The following is a 27382-nucleotide window of genomic DNA, read 5'->3' on the forward strand; positions in this document are numbered from 1 at the left end:
AGATGGGAATATGGTCAGGTGGAAAAAAACGCTCACCTAGGCAAAATCACACCCTCTGATGTGACACACCGATATGTCAGAATGGTGACTATAGTGGGCGGCACCTGCATACTGCAATCAACACTGTGTGAAATCCACAGCAGTACACTAAAAGACTAACGGAAAATAGTGGATGTACGGAATATGTGCAGAATGAACTAATGGACCCTGAAGATGGCCAAAACCAGCATGTTAAATCCTAATATTAGCCCCATATCTTCTGCATAAATACATAAAAACCAGACTCATTAACCACCCTAAGGTATAAAGCCCATACAAATATACATATAATAAATGGAAGCAATACACAGGTCAGTATCAGAATGTCACCATCCAAATGTAGCCCATCCATTTTGCACAAATTGTCAGTGGTATCCTTAATATGTGAGGGGGGAGTTTCTACGATGGGTTGAAAATGGAAATCAATGTATCTGGATACAGCTGGATAATATAGGCCGACAAGGAGGACATGTGGCATTTTTATGTACTTTAAACAACATATAGAATGTGAATACAGACGGATGTTCTGGTTATAAGTATGTCAGTTGTTTATTATTAACCCCTTAGTGCTATTTCAGGTACATGCCGTCAGGGAATGTGGTTATTTTCCGCGTTCCCACGTGCCTGTACGTGATGGAGATCGCACGGGCTCAGAAGCAGAACTCAAGAGAGCTATACCACAATTACTCTCAAACCCTCTGATAAGGGGGGGGGGGCAATATAATGAACTCACTAAATTATAGAGAAATGTGTCTGTCACTTTGGATAGATCCTTTTGTGGCTTGGTTAATGTGAGTCCTATGGATGTCTGTCCAAAAAAAATCTCCTCTCAATGCTTCAGTTTGCCTTGGAGAATGATCAGATAGATAAAAATGAGTTTGAATTTTTGTTTTTCTAGATCCCCAGTGATAGCCACGTTTTAATCATTCGACACAATACATTAGGGGGTTACCCCACTTAGGAGTGTCCAATAATTTCTGGGATTGGTGGCCTCACTAGGAATCTGAGAGTTTATATTGAGGAAATATTGCGACCTTTTGTAGAGCCACTTCTCTAGTATATGAGGGATATAACAAATCTACTCTGCAAATTGGATGGGATTGAAACAGAGAGTGACATGTTGCTCTATTTACCATAATACACCACACACATGGTTTAAGTGCAGTTTCACATTTTCTTGATATGTGTGATATCAGGCTGAAACCGCATAGTGAGTATGTAGTCAGAGTTTTGAAGTTTTGTCTTGAAAACAATTATTTTATTTTGGACGGCCGCCTCTATCCCCAGCTCAGGATCACCGCTATGGGCAGCTCCTGTGCGCCTAGTTAAGCAAATTTGCTGCTGGGCTGGTGGGAGGTGATCGTTGTTGGATCAGATAACCTCAGCTGGTGGCAGGATCATATCTTCCTCTGCCTGAGGTACATTGATGATATCTTTGTATGATGGAGGGGATCAGAGATGTCATTTAGAGAGTTTGTGACATGCCTCAACTCAAATGAATTAGACTTGAGGTTCACCTGTGAGTGCAATTATGAATCTTTGCCATTCTTGCCTGTTCTGATTACAAAGGATGATGTCAGGATAATACAGACTCAGGTCTTTAGAAAAGAGACAGCTACAAGCAGCCTCCTCAGGTAGGAGAGTGCCTACCCCGTGGCCCTCAAAAGGCCAATACCTCCGGCTGATAAGGAACTGCTCAAGAATGTCTACTTTCATTGATCAAGCTTATGACTTGAGAATGAGGTTCAGGAACCATGGTTATCCGGACAGTGTACTCTGTAATTAAAAAAAAAAAAAAAAAATGCAATCAGTTGTGTTCGGAGAGATCTTTTGATTTCACAGTCAACAAGACAGCAAGAGGAAGGTAGAACACACAGAATAATTGGAACTTTTAATGGGTCACATAGATACTGGGCCCTCATCCACAAATAACCTATCATAGGAGCATGAGCCTCAAAGATAGATTAGTACGTAGTCACTTTGAAGGGCCAAAGAAGACAAGTTGGATCACCAACAAATTTCCCATGTGGGGGATGCTTGGCCTGTAGTCAAATCTCAAAACAAAAAGTGCCAAATGTTCTGTGACAGGCATTTCATCAATTGCAATATTCAAGGTGTGATATATCTCGCTCAGTGTGAATGTCCATTGGATTATATAGGGAAGACTAATTGCGAATTCTGCAGGCGAATGCGAGAACACTATAATGATAATGATATTATTAATGAACACGAGACTTCCCTGTCCAGACATGCGCATTCTCACCACACTGGCAGACCAGACTGTTTCAGCTTTACTGGCATACATTTGGTTTGCTCACCTTTTTTCCTTTTGCCTCTTTTACAATGTGGAACACTGTTGCCGGTGGATTTAACACTGGAACGTCAATTGGTGGGTGGTCTAGATATTGTATTGAGTGTTTACTTACTTGAATCTGGATGTACTTTGTGCTAGATGAAATACTCCATCGGCGGTCCTACAGAAAAATAGGATCTGTGGGGAGACACACTTCTAGATCTCCTTGGAAACCTTTGACAGGTCTCCCACTGCCCTCCATAATGCTATAGAGCTGGGTGGTGCAGAAGGGAGTTTGGCATACAGCCACTACCCGGTGGATCCGGATTGGTCACAGCTGTTTCATATCATTATGGGAGTAGGCGTGGTTTGGCCTCTGAGCGAAATGATCTACACTGCCATTTGATTTCAGACCGAGAAGCTACTATTTTTTTTTTTTTTTTGTGCTCCTTCTTCCCCTGAAGAACCATCCATATCATGCTGGGGAAATGCATAGGATGAAGAATAATAGCATAGAATAGATATGGGTTTGTGTGTTTGGATGTTTGTTCCTCAATCACAGCCAAATGGCTGAATGGATTTTGGGGAAATTTTGCACACACACACATATTTGCCAAGAAAAGGTAGTAGGCTACATTAAATGTGGGTCACTCACCCCAAATCGCCCCCCGTGACCCTCCAAACAATCCTCCGGCTCGGCTGTAGCAGCTGGCATTCCGCCAGCGCTGGTCTGTGCACGCACCTCCTATTGGTGCATGGCAGGCTGTGGGCAGGCTCTGGAGACAGGGCTGCGGCACCATAGGTTGGGGGCTGAAGGTGGGCGTGCCGATTCAGCAGGAAAACAGTGAGGAAGATGGCGGCAGCCCACATGGTCCCGGCGCCGCAGCTATCCCAGCCCACCTACACAGCTGACGGACGGAGGAGGCTGCTGCACCTGACACACCACAGGTCAGTGCAGTGGGTACAGGGGGTTGGGGAGGGGGTGTCCCAGGGGGGTCATGTCCCTACGTCAGTGTCCCCAAGGATCAACCACATTCTCCAGCTTCATGTCCCCCCCTTCATCGGCCCCAGTGTAGTTGGACTCACCTTGCCACGCTCCCCTGATGCTCTCTCCGCTCGCTCGCTGCACATAGGTGTCAGGCGACTGGCTGCGTATGGCAGGTACACTGCAATACAGGCGCCGGTATTCGGCAATGCACTATTTAATACCAGCGCCTGTATTGCAGTCTACCTGCCTAGGCTGCAATACAAGCGCATGCCTGACAGGCCAGGGAGGCAGCGCGAGGCTGCGGCTGTCATAGCAACCTGACGCTGGCCCTCGCTCTGCCTCCTATACACCACACGCAGCCAGCCGCCTGACACCGATGTGCAGCGAGCGAGTGGAGAGAGCGGCGGGGGAGCGTGGCAAGGTGACTCCAACTACACTGGGGCCGATGTGGGGGGGACATGAAGCTGGGAGCAGAGATGGGGGGACAAGAAACTGGGGGCAGAGATGGGGGGGCAAGAAACTGGGGGCAGATGAAGGGGGGACAAGATACTGGGAGCAGAGATGGGGGGGACAAGAAACTGGGGCCAGAAATGGGGGGACAAGAAACTGCGGGCAGATGAAGGGGGGACAAGAAACTGGGGGCAGAGATGGGGGGACAAGCAACTGGGGTCAGATGAAGGGAGGACAAGAAACTGGGGGAAGAAATGGGGGACAACAAACTGGGGGCAGAGATGGGGGGACAAGAAACTGGGGGCCGATGAAAGAGGGGAGCAAGAAACTGGGGTCAGATGAAGGGAGGACAAGAAACTGGGGGAAGAGATGGGGACAAGAAACTGGGGGAAGAGATGGGGACAAGAAACTGGGGCAGAGATAGGGGGACAAGAAACTGGGGGCAGAGATGGGGGGACAAGAAACTGGGGGCAGAGATGGGGGGACAAGAAATTGGAGGCAGAGATGGGGGGACAAGAAACTGGGGGCAGACATGGGAGAACAAGAAATATAAGCGGTTCAGCGCCACCACCAACCCCCAGATGAAGTCGCAGGTAACTGCTAATATATATATATATATATATATATATATATATATATATATATATATATGAAGAAGAGGCTGTGTATACTCTTGGCTATGTAGATATAGAAGCAGGTGCCAGCGCATGTCCTAAAGGAAGAATTAGATTCACTTCCTGTGGAGCTAAGGGAAGATATTGAAGAAGATGTACTGCATGATACTTTCCCAGCAGACCACCACTTATAGACTTGGTCATTCTGAACATCCTGTAGATCCCTTTGAAACTTTTTGCGTTTAATCTGTTGATCCTGTTTTTCTCAGACACCAGATTCATCCAATTCTTTCCTCATACTCTCAAGATCTGATGCTATAAGGCGCTTAGTCAATTATTGCTCAGTCTTAATCTTAATAGCTAAATCATCCAAAGTTTTATTGTTATATTTGACAATGAGTTCCATAAAAGCCTTACTGGTGCTGTTAGATATATTTTAACATTTTCAATCCCAAAAGATGGAAAAGTTTGTACACGGAAGCCACATGATATAAATTGTTTTGCCAAATAATTCTCAAGGGAAACCCTGTTTCACAATACCTTAGTTCTATAGTTTAGACACTGCCGTAAAGTATGTTTTAGTTTTCTAATGGTCTTCAGATCGGTGGTCTCTGGTTAAACCACTACCTCCAAATACAGCATCCACACATAGTTGGTAGGATGCTTCATGAGCCCTAAAGTCCATGTCAGTATAAGGACAAAAAAAAAATAAACATTTTTCTGAAACAAGAGAAAAGATATACATACAAAAATTGTATAAAATATTTTATTGTAATGTATATATAAAGGATAAAAGATGAAAATGACATACATACGGAGGGATAACAGCATAAAATTGTGTTACATCCCACAGGGTGAATAAATCACAATGTAATCCAGATAATGAACATTGTAGAGTAAAGTGATAAATGCACATAATCAAACAGACCAAAAGAGGAGATACAATATATACCTTGGTAGTAAGGAAAAATGAAAACCCTGGGAGATTCAGCCCGTGCATTTCACCTTACCTCCGTCAAGAGGAATTCAGAGAACCAATGACAAGATGGGAATATGGTCAGATGGAAAAAACGCTCACCTGGATTATAATGAAAGCCCATCTGTGTCCAAACACTTACATATACAACTCTTTTGTACCAGGATAACCAGATTTTGCTGTGGTTTTATAAGCAAAACACAGAAATGAATTGAACAGAAGGGAGAGGTATAAGAACATCTTATGTATTTCCCATTCCTTTTATTAGCATTCTTGGCATTGGCTAAAAAAACAACGCAGAAAATATCTGCAACAAAAAAACTAGCCCTAGGCTAAAAGTTTTAAGAGTGCATGTCTTTGTTGACACAAAGAAGACACAAGATATTGGGCACTGAAATAGCAAATTTCTTTAAACATTTATATTTTCACTTTGCACTTTAATTTATGGTCTGGTTTCCAAAATGGAGTCAATTTTTTTATTCCATTGTACGAGTGCTTTTGAGTTTCTGCAAATACAACATGGCACCTGAAAACTATTCCAGCAAAATATCCTCTCCAAAGTCGAAATAGAACTCTTTCCATTCTGAGCCATGTACCCATATATAAGTTTACAACCTCATATGGGGCTTTTCTGCAGCAGAAAAGTTGCATTTTCAAAATGCTTGCATTTATGAAAATTGCAGTATGTCAATTATACCCAAAGAAAGTCTTTTCTGCAACATTTTTTTTCTGCGGCTTGCTATGTGAGGCCTTATTCTTAATCTGGAAAATTGGTGTTATTCTTGTAACATTGTCCAAAATAAAGGACAATTAAAAGATGATGCTCATAAAAAGCAGAGATAAGATAGATAATATTTATAATTTTTTGGTTGTATGTTGATTGAACTTATATTAGATTTCTAGTAATCATAATAAAAAATCTCTCCTGGTAAAGACAACTTCTATATCTTTTGAGATATTTCATAGTGTCCTGTTCATGAGTCAAATCCATCTCCCATCAGCTTGCTGAAGAATACAGGAAGTGAGAAGAGGAGACAGCATGCAAACTGCTAAGAAAGGGAGCTGGGAAAATCCCTTTAGGCTGGGGCCCTATGTTGCGAAAACGTAGCATTTTGGACACGTCGGAAACACAGCATTTTACAGTAAAGTGGATGAGATTCTGGCAACTCCCATCTCCACATTGCAGAACAAAATCTGCAGCGAAAAAGCTGCTTTTTCAAAAATACTTTAATTTTTAAAAAAGTGCTGCATGTCAATTATATCTACGGAAACGCGTTTCACATATAGGTATATTAGAGAAATCTTTTTTGCAGTGATTCACTAGGTGGGGCCTTAGCCTCAATGCAGACTTTGACGTATCCTTAAGGAGTTAAAACTTAGATGGCATTTGTAAATCTGCCTACTGTATAAATACTGCTGACTTATTTTTATGACCCCTTTCCTGAACAATAGGTCCTGTATGTAAAATATTACACTCCTTTGATCCAGTATATTACAAAAAAGTTACAAGTGAAGAGAAAATGAGGGTAGGGAGTGTCAGTTCAGGCGACTAGATCTTGAGCATTAATAAACATGAAATCTTGGATTGGGATTGTAACTTCGTATAAATATCCTTATACCAACTGTGTGTTCCACCAGTGATATCCTGTAAATCATACAGGCGGAATTGCTTATTCCTTAGTATTATATAATATTAAATTCAATCCCATTGTTTTAGTTTTCAAGCATGAAAAGAATGCAGGTATAAAAAAAAAAAAAAAAAATATACAGAACTCTTTAATTTTTTTCCCTTAGAATCAATTATATAAGTAATCAAAATATACGTTTTGCTACATTTTTCCTCAGTATGAAGGATATATATATAATATATATATATATATATATATATATATATATATATATATATATATATATATATATATTACACCACTGAACCATCATTACATTCATTACTGAAAGTTGTTTATTATAGCTTATCTACTTCCCTCTCCGCACAGAGCATGTCTAGAAAACTCATTCCTAAACTTCTATGAGTTGGTGCTAGTCTAGCCTATGGCCATGAGCCTGCTGTATAGTAGATTACTAAATGCAGAGCAGAGTAAAAGTTTAGGCAGAATAGCAGCCCACATAAAAATATATAAGAAATAGGATTTTAAAAAAGGTAACAACAGTTTAATGGCTTTGCTAAATAAAAAAATGTTGAGACAATATCTGTGTCCTTCACTGGAGGAGTGAAGTAAACCAGAACATGACGTTTAATAATTGTTTGTTAAAATATTAATTGCAATACTGATTAAGATAAACAGATAATACAGTTAGATTGGATATCACTAAATAGGTAATGGTGTAGCGATAAAATTGGACAGTTATTTTAGTCCACAGACTACACTGTAATAATTTGTAGCAAACAACGGGGTATCACAATGTCTGACCTCGATCAATGTCTGACTTGTGGCAAAATACGGGGTATAGCAATGTCTCACCCCAATGAGTCATACACAGAGGTAATGTAGATAATCACCCCACCCCTCAAAAATATTAACATCCTCAACGCGTTTCACCGATAGGTATATCAGGAGGATTACTAAATGTCTTCTGAAGTGGCTCAAAGAAGAGCTAGTCGTTAAATACACCTAACTAGGTTCAGATATTCCTATAATAATCATAATAAATTTCCTCAAAAAAGGATTAGAGAGTCCTAGACAAGTAAGGATATCATATAGCAAGAAAGAGAGCCCTTAGATGAATAAAAAGGGTTCAATTCAACAAACAGAGGGGGAAAGTTGCAGACACTGGCACTCTGGTAGAAATGACTCCACACTGACCATAATATATATATATATATATATATATATATATATATAGCCACCCACATTCCCCCTACAGACTATTCACAGAAGTGACGCAGTGCTCCCGGACTAGTCATGCCCACCAGCATCAGAGCATGACCTCATCAAGATAAGAAGATGCATACTAAATAGCAAAATGCTATACTCCTAAAAGAGTAATCGTCCCTACAAAAGAATGCGGGTCATGAATGTTATAGGCTGGAGAATAACATGTGATATGACTGATGGTACAGTAGTATGGGGTAGAGCCACTCATTATGGCTGTTATGGTCTGGGGATCTCTGACCATAGACTGGCCCCTGACTGATAACTTCTCAGTCAAGTTTAAGGGAAAATACAAAAGAAAAACAAGAGTAATGAGCCTTTTGGAATATCTAGTGTGTGATACTCCTAATCCCTGCCTTGCACATGAGAAGTAGCCGTGGGCCCTACTAACTAACCTGAGTGGGCATGAACACAACTGGAAAAATAACTCACCTACAAGGAAAACAGAAAACCTGACTTGATTCACACATAGGAAGGAGAGGTAAGATACAGAAAAAGCCCCCACAGGTGTCTGACTGGACTAACGGTGAATATGAGGGAACACAAAGTATAGAGCAGAAAATAAACGTGAAACAAAGAAATACTGACACTATGCAAAGGGATAGGATAAAGAGAACTTAGTATCACACACAAAAAACCCTACAAAAAAATCCACACATCTAAGCAGTAAAAGGCTAGGGTTCACTGCACCTGGACCAACTATGCTTGGACCAATAAGCTCAATACTTAGCAAATATTCAGATGGTATGAATAGGCAGCAAGGAAGGCTGAATGGGCCAGGACTCAGACACAGATGAATAAGCAGTTTCAGGCAGACAGACCATTTTCTGGAACCCGGGAAACTGAAGTTTAAGATCGGCATCAAACAGCATGCACAGTGAATTTAAATAGTAAATAGCAGGAGTAACCAGAGAGGGGATTGGAAGCAACACCCAGAACTGCCCACAGCCTGTAATTAGTTCTCAGCACTGCAGAGGACTTAACTCCTTCAGAGGCAAAGACACACTAAGGCACTGACCCACAGAGAAACTCATCACGTGATCCATGCATGAGTGCTACCGCAGAAACAGCATGCTCAGTATGAACATTCTCCTGAAGTGTGTCAGATGATTCATGCACCGAATGTCATTCAGACACTCCATGCCTTAACCTAACAGGCTGAGATTGCAAAGATTGAGTTATAACAATGGCATGACTAAGGTAGGTCAACTTAATTATGAGGTGACAGCTTTGCATTTGCATATAGTATGAACTGATAAGCCTGTAAAAGGTAAAATAGCACACACTATATAAATAAATACTAGGGAGTTCACATAATTAATTAATCATAGATAATTATTAAAGGGATCCTATCTTTCAAACACTTTTTTTTCTGAGTAACAAAGGCCGCCTCCATCTTTGTCAGCAGCGTCCTCTTCATCCTCTTATTCCGGTGCAGGTTTCAAACTTCTAGGCCTTGGGCCTTGGGCAGATCAGACTGTGCATGCCCACAGGCCACGAGAAAATGGCCGATTGCACAGCATTGTAAAGGGCCATTTTCTCGTGGCCTGTGGGCATGCACAGTCTGCTCTGCTCAAGGCCCGAGGCCTAGAAGTTACAAGCCACCGCCGGAAGAAGAGGATGAAGAGGATGCTGCTGACGAAGATGGAGGCGGCTCTGGAGAGTTGTCTCGCAGCATTGGGGACGCCCCCAGTGCTGTTTGAGCGCTAGGCACCACCCCCAGTGCTGCAAGAGAATTCATTTGCATACCGGAATGGTGGCATGGAGAAGACATCGAAAGGTAGGAGAAGAATAGCCTTTCTTAATGCTATTCCGACGTGTTACTCAGGAAAAAAAAGTGTTTGAAAGTTAGGATCCCTTTAATGATAGGATTTAATCCTTTATGCAACTGACCTTATAGACATCTTATTGGAGATAGTGGACCAGCATCTACCCAGTGTGTACTCAATTATAGATATAGCAGTATATAAATCGCATGTTAGCAAGAGACCTGATGCATGATGCAAGTGTATATGCACAATAAAATAGATACTGTGCATAACACAAATAGTGAAGGACTATTTTGTTACTGTCATAATACATAACCTCCCTAATGGGGAGGACTACCTGTGTCCAGCTATCTAAACTGCGTCAGGTATACTAAATAAAACGTGTAAGAAATACCATCATTGAAGCCCAGTGGTCTAAGGCTCTTCAGTCAATAGATCCACTGGGCTTCTTTCTGGAGGATTTTTCTGTCAATATTCCCCCAAGAGGGGCATATGTATTCCACTCCTTGAAAGACTATCAACATGGGGTCCCCACCATAACATTCCCACATATGTCTACTTAGTGATCAATCTTCCTCTCTGTGTACATTCTCTACATATTCAATAATATGTCACTTGAACTTTCTGGAGGTTTTCACAATGTAATTCTTGGGACAAGGGTAAGTGGCCATATATACCAATCCAGAGGTGCAACAGTTGATATATTCTTGAATATGGTAGCTTCTGACCGCACACTCACCAGTGAATGATGGACCTGTGTGAATATAATTACACGTTTTGCACAACCCACACTTAAAGATACCTTTAGTTATATCTCTAGATAGCCAAGTACCTTCTGAGGTAAACGAAGATAAATGTCTAAGGATCAGCCTATTGTTAAGGTTTCTGCCCAATTAATTCACACAAATCTGGGTCAAAATTCTAAATAACCAGTATGTGTCTAAGATGTGTCTAACCTCATTAGCTAGGTTGTCATAAGTGCCTATCAATATTAGTTTTTTTGTAGGTGTTTTGGGCCAATGTGGGTGCAAAAGGGTAGTCCTATTGCAGGCATTGCAATAGGAACCCTCATGGATGACCCTTGTATAGCCAAGTCTCCTAAATCTGTCAGTCAATTCCTCTGCTGACTGATGATATCCTTCGATCATGGAATAGTTTCTTCAGATACAGAGGAACTACCTTTTGGGTGTTCCTCATTTTAGAGGGAGGGGGCTCTACCAATGTAATAGGCTGTTAGTGTCAAGTCCCTTCCAGAAAACCGACTTGGGCGTTTCTCCTTTCTCATCAAACATGATGTGGACGTCCAGGAAAGTAATTTCCCTCGAGTCAGTGGTAGCCGTGAACCTCACGTTGATGAAATTTTGGTTCAGGGCATGATCACATGTGTGACTGCGGCATCCAAGGGCTTAAAACCCCCAATTGGAGCTGTGTGATTCGTTACCACGAAATGTGAGTAAATCCAGATTCGATGCGAATCGAATATTTCATGAAATTCGGATCAGATTTCACTTTGTGAGCTTCGATTTGTTCATTTCTACTGTTATTGTTTGACAGTTTTATGTAAAATTTTCCTGTTTGCTATTTGTTTAAACGTATTTCATTTTTTTCCATCAGTTTATTTGCGAATAGCTTTCCATGCAATCAGAGAAGAAGCATCCCTTCATGTTCTTTAGATTATTTATATTTTAGTCCTCAATTTCTTGACTTGTTAAAAAGGTAGTGAAATACTTCTGCGTATAAACTACACATTATAGAATAATATATAGTAATACTGGGTATATAAGTCGTTTTTTGTTTTGCTGTGCTGATCCAATTTACTTGTCATATGTTACTTCAGAGGAGCTGACTTTACCCTGTTTGCCATCATGTACTTTCATCCATTATTTCAGGTGCTTACTAGAAGAGACAGCCTTAGACAAATTCTCTACAATCAACATTAAAGCAGAATGTTAGATCATAGGGAAGATGGTTAGGTTTCTGCAAGAAAGAAAACTTTGAAAGAGGTTCTGAGCTTATTATGAAATGTTCAAGTTATATAACTAATTGGTTTCACACATCTATAGGTTTGCTGGCTGATGTATCACACATCAATTGCAATGTAGTATTAGTAATAAACAGTTTTGATGGCTGAAAACCACAGGTACATAACATTTAATGTTTTGTAAAGTATATGCAAGCCCTGGCAAAAAAGTCTAATCGAAACACTTGATCTCCAAGCTATCTAACATCATAGCAAGTCACAGATATGACACAAACCATTGGATAGTTTGAGTAGTTAGTAAACAATGCTTTATACATCATTGAGCAATGAAGTCTCAGTGATAGTCTTAGTGCAGGGTCATGTCTCATTCCCCTCATAGGACATTAACTATAGAAGTGTAATGGACACAGTGTCCCTCTGTGTCCATTCCCATTGAATGGAATGGGATGCAATGTAAACAACATAACAGATGTCCTCTGACTTCCGTCATGTTTGTTTATATTTGTAATGGAAAATAACGGTGGTACTGCACACTCTAGATCAATCAATGTTTTAATGTTTCGGTCGTTAGACCTTCATCGGAATAGATCTAGTGCATAGCATGGCAGGGAGCACGCCCTGACACTTCTCCCTGCCATGCTATGCACTAGATCTAGTCCGATGAAGGTCTAATGACCGAAACGTTAAAACATTGATTGATCTAGTTTGCCTTTTTCGATTTTTTCTTTGTACTGTGTCAATGGCGTTTGTTCTATTGTAAAATAAATCTTTACACTTTCCCAAATGCAAATATAGTGTGTGCAGCAAAATCTACTTCTATATTTGTAATGGAGCAAAAATTCTGGCATACCCAACATTTTCTTCCGGCAGAAAAGTACAAGACATGAAGAAAAAAGCTTCCGTCGTACTTTTCACATTGGTGAATGCAGATGGACACTGAATGGAGGTGCTCCGTCTGCATCTGTTATTCAATGGATGTAACAGATGAGAGCATCCAACATTAAATAACAATGTGAACCAACCCTAAGAGAATGGAGTCTACACTCAAAGGTGATCATGAAAATGAGAGCATCCGACATTAAATATCGAAGTGAACCTACCCTAAGAAAATGGACTCTGCGCTTGAAAGTGATTATGGACATCCCTTCTCAGGTTAAAGTAAAACACAGTGTGTAACAATTCTGCAAGCATAAATCCGCATGTCAAAAAGTCTTTATATATATATATATATATATATATATATATATATATATATATATATATATAGTGGGGGTCGGCAATGACACAGTTCACACAGTCAGCAGGTTCCAAACTCCAAGATTGATTTTATTCCAATGCTTCAGCGCAAAACAGTATGCAAACAAAACAAAACCTAAACCTATACATATGACAGCACCACAAAGAACTTTCTAATGATCTTTTTACTCCTAGGCCAGTGACGGTGACAAGAGGACATCCTCTACGTCTGGAGGAGAGAAGGTTTCACCAGAAACATAGAAGGGGATTCTTCACAGTAAGAACAGCGAGGCTCTGGAACTCTCTGCCCCAGGAAGTGGTGATGGTGGATTCACTGAACAAGTTCAAAGAGGGCCTGGATGCCTTTCTCGAAGAAAAAACAATTTTGGGTTATGGATTCTAGATTATAAGGACACGTTGATCCAGGGTTTTTATACTGAGTGCCAGTTTGGAATCGGGAAGAAATCCCCCCCCCCCTTGTAATGGAGCAATTGGTATGAGCCTCATGGTTTGTTTTTTTTTTGCCTTCCTTTGGATCAACACTGTAGGTGACTGTAGGGTTATAGGTTGGACTTGATGGACTGATGTCTTCATCCAATGTCATGTACCATGTAACTATGTAACTATATAAAAGAAGAAATAGGCAGCAATCCTAAATTAATTGAAAGAGTCCAGTCGGATAAATTGCATGTGCCTGGAGCCTTTCTCAAGCAAAGTGCAAATGCTAATATCACAAGTATATATATCCGTTTACAAATTACAATGTGTTAACATCAATTAATATAGAATAATAAATATAAAGTGCAAAGAAGTGCATAAAAATTAATATGTTATAGTTCATGTGACAATTGTGTGGAGTACATAAATATACTTTGAAAAAATATTGCATAAATAGTAAATTTCATGTGCATAAATCCATAATTAATAACCACAAGTATAGCTCATTAGCTATTTATGTACATAATATACACATCTGCCAAAACTTGTTATTCCCGCAACCAAATGTATAAATGCTGATACTGGCATATATGTAAACAATCTACGCATGTCCGGGACCTGGAAAACAATTGGGGTACGTGCATTAGCTGCATGCGAATAGTAATACACCATTATACTGGAGGGCAAACATAGCCTGTATGCTTAATGACAAAATTCAATCGCCATTACATCATTATACAAAAGAACACCCCCGATCATATTATATCAGTACTATACACATGTGTATAGGTGCAGGAGCTGCCATATTGAACAAGAGCAAGTCTCAGTAAAAGTACAGAGTACATAAGGAAAAGATGTTCCACATAAATGAGAACATTTTTTTATATGGCTAAAAAGCGGCAATGTATGTCAATTTTTTGCCAGACTTGGGTTTAGAGGGAATTGTGGCATTGTTACCTTAAACACTCTAGCTTTTGTATGAGCAAAGCTGGTTTGTTGGTTAGATCCATTACATAAATCCTGGTGGGTACATACAGGCTTCAACTCAGAATACATATGGTAGTATTGGAGCGAGCCATGGAAATGAAAGGAAACACCAAATGAAAACAACCAGTTACTAGGGTTTTTCTGTTGATGTGCGTGGTATTTGATAAATTATAGAAGATGCCGTTATTACTTGACAGATTTTGTTACATTGAAGCGTGCCTTCTCTAGGTTTGGGTTGCTGGGCACTGTGGGTTCTCTTCACAGTTAAGCCACCGGTATAGTCTGGACCTTAGAGCAGTGGACTGACTGATTTTGTCACACCCTTAATTCTGCTTAATTGTTAATGTGTTCCCTGGTATTTTGGTCCTGTAAGACCAGGTTCACACGGGGTATTTTGGACTGGAATTTGAGTCGGAGGCTGCCTCAGATTCTGGTCAAAAAGACGGGTAGCCGCGACTGGACGCCGACGCAGTGCACTGGCATCCAGTCGCGCCACTCCGCTCTGGATTAGGCCCAAATGAATGGGCCTAGTTGGGTGGGAGTGTCTTCAGGTGGACCAAACCAAAAAAGGCATGGTAGTGTACACAACTGTAGGCCAACTGGTTTTTATAATAGGTTAACTCAAAGATTATCTAAGAATGATTACAATAACACCAGAATATAATAAAATAAAACGTGTTTAATAAATGAAAAAAAAAGGGGGGGGGGTGAGGGGGCTACCAGGACTTCAAGGAATGAAAATTAAAGGTATGTTTAGCAACTGATCAGTAACAGAAATTATCCATAGATGGACAGCATGATGCAGCACAGCACAGAAATGTGTTCATATTGGTCTAACAGTGTATGCAAGTCCAATGTGTTGTCTTTCTAAAGGAGTTACCACTAAAAAATGTGTTAATAAAAGTGGATGGATAAGAAGGTGGTATGATTATAGAGAAGTAGCTTCTATAGGGTAAAATGGAAGGAAAATTGTTTACTGAAACAAATGGTATTTCACCCCTTTGGGACAAAGTAAGCAACACCATGGACATCATTAATCATGGACTCCAAAGTACTCCAATAAAAAGTTATAACTTTAATTAATACAATTGATATATTAAAACAACATACAAAGGAGGAGAGTAACCACATGAAGAAACCATGAACCCACAGGGTAAGTATAACGGAGTAAAGTACAATCATGAATAGTATGCCACAGGTACTTTGAATGACAGTAAATAAACACATATAAATGATATAGTAGCCAGAATGTAGAATGCACAATATACCTGGATAATCAAAATGGAAATATACAATGAGTATATGAGTGATGCAACCCAAAACACATGGCATGGGTGGTATTTATTTTTCTATATTGGTAGCCCAATTCTATATGTAGCCCTTAGGAACAAAGCCTAAAAGTAGCTTAAGAACACAGCCACATTTTTCACAACTGACACGTGTCACTTTATATGGCAATAACTTTGAAATGCTTTAACTTACAGAAGTGATTTTGAGATAAACACTAGAGATGAGCGAACACTAAAATGTTCGAGGTTCGAAATTCGATTCGAACAGCCGCTCACTGTTCGTGTGTTCGAACGGGTTTCGAACCCCATTATAGTCTATGGGGAACATATACTCGTTAAGGGGGAAACCCAAATCCGTGTCTGGAGGGTCACCAAGTCCACTATGACACCCCAGGAAATGATGCCAACACCTCTGGAATGACACTGGGACAGCAGGGGAAGCATGTCTGGGGGCATCTAACACACCAAAGACCCTCTATTACCCCAACATCACAGCCTAACAACTACACACTTTACACATTCAAAAAAACCTCTATCAAAGTGGGAAAATACCTGGAAACCTTCTTTACTCCCCAAATGGATGGACACAAACCCCAATTTAAGCTCAACAAACAGTAACAACCACCCCTTTAAATCACGTTCCCCATGACAACCACAGATGGAATAGACAATGGGAAATCCAAAAGCCCTCACCCTTAACTGTCATTTTGAGTGTGTGTGTGTGTGTGTGTGTGTGTGATGTGGTAAGACCTTCCAAAATTCACTTTTCTAGCCCTTAACATGAGCCCTTCCAAACAAAGTTACAGGACCTTAAGCTGAGCTACCAGCAGAGATTGAGGCCCTTGGCATGAGTAGAGCCTTGCACCAGCAGTGTTTTTGGCACTTAGGGTGAGTTGAGCCTTGTACCAGCGTGTGTCCCTTAACATCAGGCGGGCCCTAAGTTCTGCGCTTTGCACAAAAGTTCCACATTAACTAGGCTGAATGGTACAAAGAGTAGTAGGCCCGAGAACCAGGAACAGGTCTTGCAATGGCTGTCGGATAACGCTTAAAGCACATTGTCCACCAGCCAGTCAGCCTCTACCTCCTCTTACCCAACAGTCTTGTCCTCCTTCCACCCAAAATTCCCAATCTTCCCAGAACAATAACCCCAACTGTCCCTGCTCCCCAGAGCTGTTCTCCCTTCCTTTGACTGTACCGCAACCTGCACCTCCATTTCGCGATTCCACGGACCTAACAGACGAGTATCTGTGTCCAGATGCTCAAACACTAGAGTCTCCGCCATCTCCGGTCGATTTGGTGGCGGATGACCAGCAACCCACCCTCATCGACGACGATGAGACGCAGTTGCTGTCAGGGCAGCCAGTTGACATGCGCATTGTGCAGGAGTAGGAGGCGAGACAGGAGTTGGAAGAGGAGGTGGTGGACGACGAGGACACCGACCCCACCTGGACAAGGCGGATGTCAAGCTGGGAAAGTAGTGTGGATGTTGAGGCAGGTGCAGCACCAAAAAGGGTAGCTAGAGGCAGAGACATGTCCAGAGGCAGAGGTCAGCTGCTTTGCTGAAGCCAGGCCAGACCCGGAATGTCCGAAGATGTTCCCTTTTGTACCCAGCCCAGAAAAACTCCCCCATCGAGGGCACGTTTCTCGAAGGTGTAGAGTTTTTTCAAGGAATGCGCCGAGGACAGATATAGTGTCGTCTACACAATTTGCCTCTCGAAATCGAGTAGGGGCCCTGAGAAGAGCAACCTGTCCACCACTTCAATGCACCGTCATTTGGAATCCAAGCACTGGAATCAGTGGCAGGCAGCAATGGCAGGACAAACGTCGCCCGCCGTTCATGCCACTGCCTCTGCTCACAGTGCTGGCGATGCACTCCAGAGGACGAGCCAGGACATCACTTCATCTGCCTCCACCACTTTGTTGACTTCTCCCTCATCCTCCCCTGTTTCTGTCTTATCTCCTTCTCCTGCACCATCAAAGGCACCATCCGGCGCTTCTTTACAACAACCCACCATCTCTCAGACATTGGAGCGCCGGCAGAAATACACCGCTAACCACCCACCCACTCAAGCCTAGAACGCCAACATCGCTAAACTGCTGGCCCAGGAGATGTTGGCGTTCCGGCTTGTTGAAACTCCCGCCTTCCCGGACCTGATGGCAACTGTGGCACCTCACTATGCCGTCCCTAGCCGTCACAACTTCTCCCGGTGTGGCGTCCCCGCCTTGCACCAGCACGTGTCACTCAACATCAGGTGGGCCCTTAGTTCCGCGCTTTGCTGCAAGGTCCACTTGACCACCGACACTTGGACAAGCGCCTGTGGTCAGGGATGCTGCTTATCTTTAAGGACAGGCAGGGTGAATGTGGTGGAGTCTGGTCCCGGGGTGCAAACTGAGGTACCCTATCTCCTCTCCCAGGCCAAAATTCATGGCAGAAGTAGACTGAAACCCTACGACGCTGCAACCTCCACCCCAGCTACTAGCGGCAAACGCTAAAACACTGGTGTAGGGAGACGTCAGCAGGGGGTGCTGAAGCTCATCAGCTTGGGGGACAGACAGCACAGTGCCTCCGAGGTCAGGGATGCCATCCTGGCTGAGATGGCATTTTTTTTTCCCTGCTACACCTGGGGCCTGGCATTTTTATGCCTGTGATAATGGCTGGAACCTGGTAGCGGCTCTGGAGCTTGCCAGCCTCCAACACGTTCCATGTTTGGCCCACGTCTAACTTAGTGGTGCAACGTTTTTTGAAAACATACCCAAATGTACCGAAGCTACTGTTGAAAATGCGGCGCTTGTGCGCCCACTTTTGCAAGTGTACAGGAGTCGCTGCTAGCCTAAAAACACTCTAGCAAGGCCTACATCTGTCCAAACACAGGCTGTTGTCCGTCATTCACACACACTGAAACCCTACAATACCATATCTTGAGCAGGGTGTGTGAGCTGCACAGACCTTTGATGGAGTTCCATCTACAAAACCCAAGGGTTCCTCAAAGTCAGCTCCCAAAGTTTCTGCACCATGAGTTTTCAGGGGTGGCAGAGTTATGGCTAGGGGCAGAGGCATGGATAGGGATGATGTCTAGGGGCAAAAGCAGTGTGGATGTGGAGGCAAGCTAAGCAGCAAAAACTGGGGGTACAAGCTAAGGCATGGACTGGGGTGATGTCTAGGGGCAAAAGCAGTGTGGATGTGGAGGCAAGCTAAGCAGCAAAAACTGGGGGTACAAGCTAAGGCATGGACTGGGGTGATGTCTAGGGGCAAAAGCAGTGTGGATGTGGAGGCAAGCTAAGCAGGGAAAAATGTGGCTAGAGGCAAAGGGATGTCCAGAGGCAGAAGACAGCTGCATGACAGAAGCTAGACCTGAGCCAGCAAGTCCCAAGATGCCCTCTTTTCTAGCTTCCTTAGAAAAATTCCCCCATCGAGGCCACGTTCCTCGCTGGGGGAGATAATTTCTAAATGTATAGGTCGAGGACAAACTGAGTGTGGTTTACACACTTTGCAATGCGACTCCCCATCTCCCAGGCCTTTCATTCCAGGCTAAAGTACAGCACAACCCACCCACATGCCCAAGGCTTCAACGGCCTCATCTCAAAAATTCTGGCCCAGGAGATGTTGGGGTCCCGGCTTGTGGACACTCTGCCCTTTTTGGGCCTGCTGGCTACTGCGCCACCTCACTGTGCCGTCCACACCAGCACTTTTCCCTAAACATGAGGCGGTCCCTAAGTTCAGCGCTTTGCCCAAAAGTTCCACGTGACCAGCTATGAATGGACAAGTGCATGCGGACAGGGACGCTAACTTTTAATCTTGGCACAGTGGTTGAATGTACTTGAGGCATGGACCGGGTTGCAAAATGTGGTAGACTGACTTGTCTCCCCACACAACATTCCTGGGAGGAGGGCTGAAACACCACCCTCCTCCTCCGCTGTTAGATTGACCCCAGCTACGAGCTGGAAACGCTGCAACACTGGTATGGGGAGACGTCAGCAGGCCGGGCTGAAGCTCATCAGCTTGGGGGACAGACAGCACAGTGCCTCCGAGGTCAGGGATGCCATCCTGGCTGAGATGGCATTTTTTTTCCCCTGCTACACCTGGGGCCTGGCATTTTTATGCCTGTGATAATGGCTGGAACCTGGTAGCGGCTCTGGAGCTTGCCAGCCTCCAACACGTTCCATGTTTGGCCCACGTCTAACTTAGTGGTGCAACGTTTTTTGAAAACATACCCAAATGTACCGAAGCTACTGTTGAAAATGCGGCGCTTGTGCGCCCACTTTTGCAAGTGTACAGGAGTCGCTGCTAGCCTAAAAACACTCTAGCAAGGCCTACATCTGTCCAAACACAGGCTGTTGTCCGTCATTCACACACGCTGAAACCCTACAATACCATATCTTGAGCAGGGTGTGTGAGCTGCACAGACCTTTGATGGAGTTCCATCTACAAAACCCAAGGGTTCCTCAAAGTCAGCTCCCAAAGTTTCTGCACCATGAGTTTCCAGGGGTGGCAGAGTTATGGCTAGAGGCAGAGGCATGGATAGGGATGATGTCTAGGGGCAAAAGCAGTGTGGATGTGGAGGCAAGCTAAGCAGCAAAAACTGGGGGTACAAGCTAAGGCATGGACTGGGGTGATGTCTAGGGGCAAAAGCAGTGTGGATGTGGAGGCAAGCTAAGCAGCAAAAACTGGGGGTACAAGCTAAGGCATGGACTGGGGTGATGTCTAGGGGCAAAAGCAGTGTGGATGTGGAGGCAAGCTAAGCAGGGAAAAATGTGGCTAGAGGCAAAGGGATGTCCAGAGGCAGAAGACAGCTGCATGACAGAAGCTAGACCTGAGCCAGCAAGTCCCAAGATGCCCTCTTTTCTAGCTTCCTTAGAAAAATTCCCCCATCGAGGCCACGTTCCTCGCTGGGGGAGATAATTTCTAAATGTATAGGTCGAGGACAAACTGAGTGTGGTTTACACACTTTGCAATGCGACTCCCCATCTCCCAGGCCTTTCATTCCAGGCTAAAGTACAGCACAACCCACCCACATGCCCAAGGCTTCAACGGCCTCATCTCAAAAATTCTGGCCCAGGAGATGTTGGGGTCCCGGCTTGTGGACACTCTGCCCTTTTTGGGCCTGCTGGCTACTGCGCCACCTCACTGTGCCGTCCACACCAGCACTTTTCCCCAAACATGAGGCGGTCCCTAAGTTCAGCGCTTTGCCCAAAAGTTCCACGTGACCAGCTATGAATGGACAAGTGCATGCGGACAGGGACGCTAACTTTTAATCTTGGCACAGTGGTTGAATGTACTTGAGGCATGGACCGGGTTGCAAAATGTGGTAGACTGACTTGTCTCCCCACACAACATTCCTGGGAGGAGGGCTGAAACACCACCCTCCTCCTCCGCTGTTAGATTGACCCCAGCTACGAGCTGGAAACACTGCAACCCTGGTGTGGGGAGACGTCAGCAGGCCGGGCTGAAGCTCATCAGCTTGGGGGACAGACAGCACAGTGCCTCCGAGGTCAGGGATGCCATCCTGGCTGAGATGGCATTTTTTTTTCCCTGCTACACCTGGGGCCTGGCATTTTTGCACCTGTGATAATGGCTGGAACCTGGTAGCAGATCTGGAGCTTGCCAGACTCAAACACGGTCCACGCATGGCCCACGTTTTCAACTTGTTGGTGCCATGTTTCTTTGAAACCTACACCATGGTGCCTGATATACAGGTCAAAGTGGGGCCATTTTCGTAAGTGAGAACTAGCCTCTGCTAGGCAGAAAACATTCAGAGCACACTCCTCTCATCTTCGCACCGTTGGCTGGCGGAGGAAGACGAGGGGGTTGGAGTGGCATCTGATGTCCCTGTCCCACACGAGGCTAGAGGGTGCACTTCAGTGCATCCCATTCCTTCACCACAAATGGTGTGAAGGGGAGTGGAAAATGGAGGAAATGGAGAGTGACCCTTACAGTTGGGGCCAGCAAAGGCATGCCAAGTAACACACTGGCACACATGGCTGACTTCATCTTGGGTTGCTTTTCAAGAGTCTAACACATATTTCACATCATGGAGAACAAATAATACTGGATTTTTACAAGCCTCGAACCCCGGTCTAGGTCTAATGTCTGTTCCTTTCTTATATTAGGGGAGAGGGAAAAAAAATTACTTCAGTGATACGTTTAGCGTACATAGACTGACTATTAATGTGTATCCCACTTAGTGTTGTTAGGGTTACACACCGTCACAACCTGGCTAAAGCTTCTATAGCTGTTAATAAAGTCAACATAACTTTACGGTATCCAAAAAGACAGCTGTACCGACAGAGAGCAAGACAAATGTCAACCAAAGCTGTGAGCTCTGAACACCCACAGTGACTTTGGCGTCATCATCATTATAAGGGAGCGGGTGGTAATAAATAACTTGGCAGTGCCTAAAACCCAAAAAGCTTATACAACTATATTTACATTAAGATACACAAATGACACTTTTTAGTAGCGTGTCATGAGTCAAGCTGATACGATCTTCCTTTGTGCAGTGCCATTTGAAAGTTAAACGCTGCCTTCATTTTAATATGGCAGTGGCAGGACTTGAAGGTATTTTTAACCCCAATATATTCTTTGAATTCCCAGTGAGAAACTGGCACTATATGGCAGTGGCAGGACTTGAAGGTATTTGTAACCCCAATATATTCTTTGCATTCCCAGTCAGACAATGGCACTATATGGCAGTGGCAGGACTTGAAGGTATTTGTAACCCCAATATATTCTTTGAATTCCCAGTGAGAAACTGGCACTATATGGCAGTGGCAGGACTTGAAGGTATTTGTAACCCCAATATATTCTTTGCATTCCCAGTCAGACAATGGCACTATATGGCAGTGGCAGGACTTGAAGGTATTTGTAACCCCAATATATTCTTTGAATTCCCAGTCAGACAATGGCACTATATGGCAGTAGCAAAAATAGTGGGTGTATATAGCCCCAATTCTATTGCTAGGGGACTTGCAGGGTATTTCTGAGGTGAAGGTGGGGGGGCACACCGTTGGAACGGGGATCGGGTGTATATATAGGGTATACGGGAACACACTGTCAGTGTATTCCATTCAGGATCCTGGGAAAGCTGGGTTGCGGCAATTGAGCCCGTCAGTGCCACGTTACACTGACAAGCTTCTCCCTGGAATTGAAGTTATATGTAACCCCAATATATTCTTTGAATTTCCAGTCAGACAATGGCACTATATGGCAGTAGCAAAAATAGTGGGTGTATATAGCCCCAATTCTATTGCTAGGGGACTTGCAGGGTATTTCTGGGGTGAAGGTGGGGGGGGGGGCACACCGTTGGTACGGGGATCGGGGGTGTATATATAGGGTATACGGGAATACACTGTCAGTGTATTCCATTCAGGATCCAGGGAAAGCTGGGTTGCAGCGATTGAGCCCGTCAGTGCCACGTTACACTGACAAGCTTCTCCCTGGAATTTAGCTCTTATAAGAGCTGTTGGTTGTCTTCTCCTTCCTATCCTAGCCTGTCCCTGCCTACCCAGAATCTAAGCCCTAGCTAACTGGACGGAAACCTCCGTCCCCGGAATCGAGTAATGGCGCACTTTACCACGCGGTGTTCGATTCGATTCGAACATGCCGAACAGCCTAATATCCGATCGAACATGAGTTCGATAGAACACTGTTCGCTCATCTCTAATAAACACTAATCAATATTCTTGTATTTATTTATTAAAAAATAGGATATTTGATGGAAATGTCGAAAAAAATTGCAATTATCAAAATGTGAAATTCTCTGTTTTTCAGATACCACCCAAATACATAATAAATATTATCTACCATATCTCTGCCTTATATCTGCATCATCTTCTAATCCTCTAGTCCTTTAATTTATTTTTAACATTAGAAGGCTTACAAGTGTAACAGCGATTTTCAGATTTACAAGAAATTTTCTCAAACTAATTTCTCAAACTAATTGAGAAATCAGTTTGGAAGGGGATTATATAGACCTATATAATAGTAACCCCATGTAAATCACCCCATTTTGAAAGCTGCACCCTTCAGATAATTCAAGAAAGCATTTGGGAAGTTTGTTAACCCTTTAAGCATTCACGGGTATTAAAATATTATGGAGGTGAAATTTAGACATTTACATTTTTTCAATAAAACATTAATTTAGCCCTAAAATCAACACATTCACAAGGGGTTAAAGGAGAAAATGTATCTTACAGTTTGTTATGCAATTTCTCTTAAGAAATACCTCACATGTGAGTGTAAACTGATGTTTGGGCACAGGTCAGCGCTCAGAAGGGTGTTTGAAAAGCAAATTTTGCTGAAATAGTTTTCGGGTACCTAGAGTACCAATGCAATGGAAACCCTCCAAAAGTGACCCCATTTTAGAAACCACACCTCTCACAGACTTTATCAAGGGGTATAGTGGGCATTTTGACCCCATAGCTGTTTCACAGATTTAATTAACATTGGGATGAATAAATGATAAATTACTAAACCTTAACCCTATTTTCCCCATTTTCATTTTCACAAGGGGTTAAAGGAGAAAAAGCACCCCACAGTTTGTTAAACAGTGTCTTATGAACTTGACAATACCTCATATGTGAACAGCAACAATATTTCTCAAGGTTCTGGACCAATTAGGAAAGAAGGAACGGGAGAGAGGCGCACACAAACCAAAGCTAACCCTCCTGCATCAGATAGAGTTTAGCTGAAGCCGGCTACAATTGCACTTGATAAAGGGCCCAGGGCCCGAAACACGTTGTGCCTAGCATTCGTTGTGCCTAGCATTCAATAAAGGTGTTGGTAATCACGTGAGGACCATTTGGTTTGTGCGCACCTCTCTTCCATTTCTTCTTTCCTAATTGGTCCAGAACCTTGGGTTGTCTTGTTGCTGTTCACATATGCGCTGCATTGAGTAGTGTATGGGAAAGAAGCTGCTGCCACCACCCTTTAAAGTTTTGCATCTAAGGTGTTGTGACTTGTCACAACGCCAGCAGGTAAGAGGCTAATCGGCTTTTCTTACCCCATGGTTTGGCTGTTATTACTACACTATATAGGCGCTCAGTGTTTCCTTTTTATTTTTCAAATACCTAATTTGTGGTCATAATCTGCTGTATGGGTACATGGTAGGGCTCAGAATGGAAAGAGCACTATTTGGCTTTTGGAGGGTATAATTTGCTGGAATAGTTTTTTGGTGCCATGCCACCATGTGCAGAGAACCTAGAGTGGAAATCCTCCAAATGTCTCTGCAAGAGAATATATACATAAACAGTGGCTCGCAAAAGTATTCATACCCCTTGAATTTGTTTCACATTTTGTCCCCTTGCGTTCCACAATCTTTAATGTATTTTATGGAGATTTTAAGCGATAGGCCAACACAAACTAGCAGATAATTGTAAAGTGGAATGAAAATGATACATGGTTTAAAATTTTTTAATGAAATAAAAATCTGAACAGTGTGACGTGCAAAAGTATTCAGCCCTCTACTGTACTCTGATACTCCTAAATAAGATCCAGTGCAAGCAACTGCAGTATGTATTTAATGGAAAAAAGATAAACTCTTGCACAAAAAACCTTAAAAGACTTTTCACTAAATGGATTGACTGTCATTAAAAATTGTGTTTAAACATTAGTCTGTAGTGTACTCTTTATAGAGATGAAACTGCTCTATTGCATGACATATTTGGATAAAATGAGATTATTGGCAATAAAAGGGCTAACTGTCCTTTGTCTGTTTCTGTAATTCTTAGAGCAAGAAAGTTGCTGTGCTGTCAGGCTCACCACAACAGCAGCACAGCTATGTCTCATTCCTACCTATTCATTTATATCACTCTTCTGTCTGTAATTGCTTAAATTTGACTAAATTTTCTAATTCCTAATTATTTCTTGCAAATTTGTAAACTTTTCAGAACTATGCTCTGTATGATGCAATGAGATGAATCACAGTGCTTTACTAACTTCAGCATTAATTCAAAAAGCTTTTGACCAAGCTAACACCACCTCGTATAGTGGATATGGCATCAGCAATGTAAGGTGTTCATCTACCTGTAAGCTTAAAGGGATCCTATCATTAAAATGTTTTTTTGTTTTTTTTCTGACTAACACGTAGGAATTGCCTTAAGAAAGGCCAGTCTTCTCCTACCTTTAGATGTCTTCTCTGTGCTGCCGTTCGGTAGAAATCCCGGTTTTCTTCGGTATGCAAATGAGTTCTCTCGCAGCACTAGGGGCGTGGCACTGCTGCGAGAGAACTCTCTCCAGTGCCGCCTCCATCTTCTTCTGGAATGGCTTCTCCCTGCGTCTTCTTCCGGTGCTGGGGTCAAACTTCTAGGCATGCGCAGTTGGCTCTGCCATTGGGCTTCGGGCGGAGCCGACTGCACATGTGCGTGGCCATTTTCTTGTACTTCCACAAAAATGTTCCTTTTAAACACAACAGCAGCTGTGTGATAGAGAAGGCATATACCGTTTCATTAGAGGAACTACAGTAAGTATGTAAGTTACGCTAGCTTCTATCTATGCTCTGAATTATAAGCAGAAAGTATGGCTGCAACACATCTTCCTAGAGTTCAGTCTTTTTGCAGAAGGAGAAGTGATTATTGGGGTGATCTCAATATAGTATTAAATCCAGCACTGGAAGTCTATTAAAAAGGAGTGCAGAATACTTTACATGACATGCATCTCATAGATGCATGGCACACTTTGCATCCATCAGTAAAAGATTACTCTTTTTTTTTTATCTTACAAGTCCACAGGCCACGTATCAGAGACCTGACCATATATTTTGCTTGATCCCTTTAATTGCCCAACTACAGACAGCCAGCTTTGGTTGCATTAGTGTCTCGGATCACTCCTCAGTCTCAATTCAAGCACTCCAAGAGAGAATTTGTAATTCTCTTTTAATTGTAACCAGTGGTTAGACATAGATCCATACAGAGCAAATGCTTTCGGCTCCACAGCCTTCATCAGACTCTAATGATGCAAAAGTCTCAAATCCATCAGTAATAAACAAGTAGAAGTGCACAAGCTAGCAGAAATTCAGCATCACAAGAGTCCTGTGTGATAGTCTTGTGACTGTCAGAGGCCCACATCTATGGGAGGTACATGTATATACAGCAGATCACAGTTTGTGGTTGTAGCAGTATCCACCGCTGTTTAGGCAGCAAATTACCTCCATCACTTTGGTGTCAGTGGTTAGGTGATGTCCACCGCTCATTATCATAAAGATAAATCCTAATTTGTTCAATGCAGATTAAGACATTGGAGCAATTTTAGGAAAAACATCAAATGATCTGTGTTGGTTGCTCATAGCCAGTAGAGATGAGCGAGTACTGTTCGAATCAGCCGATCCGAACAGCACGCACGCATTGAAATGAATGGATGTAGACGGAACGCGGGGGGTTAAGCGGCCGGCCGGCGTCAAAGCGGAAGTACCAGGTGCTTCCATTCATATCAGTG

Source organism: Leptodactylus fuscus, chromosome 3 (assembly GCF_031893055.1).
Source record: "Leptodactylus fuscus isolate aLepFus1 chromosome 3, aLepFus1.hap2, whole genome shotgun sequence".
NCBI lineage: Eukaryota > Metazoa > Chordata > Amphibia > Anura > Leptodactylidae > Leptodactylus > Leptodactylus fuscus.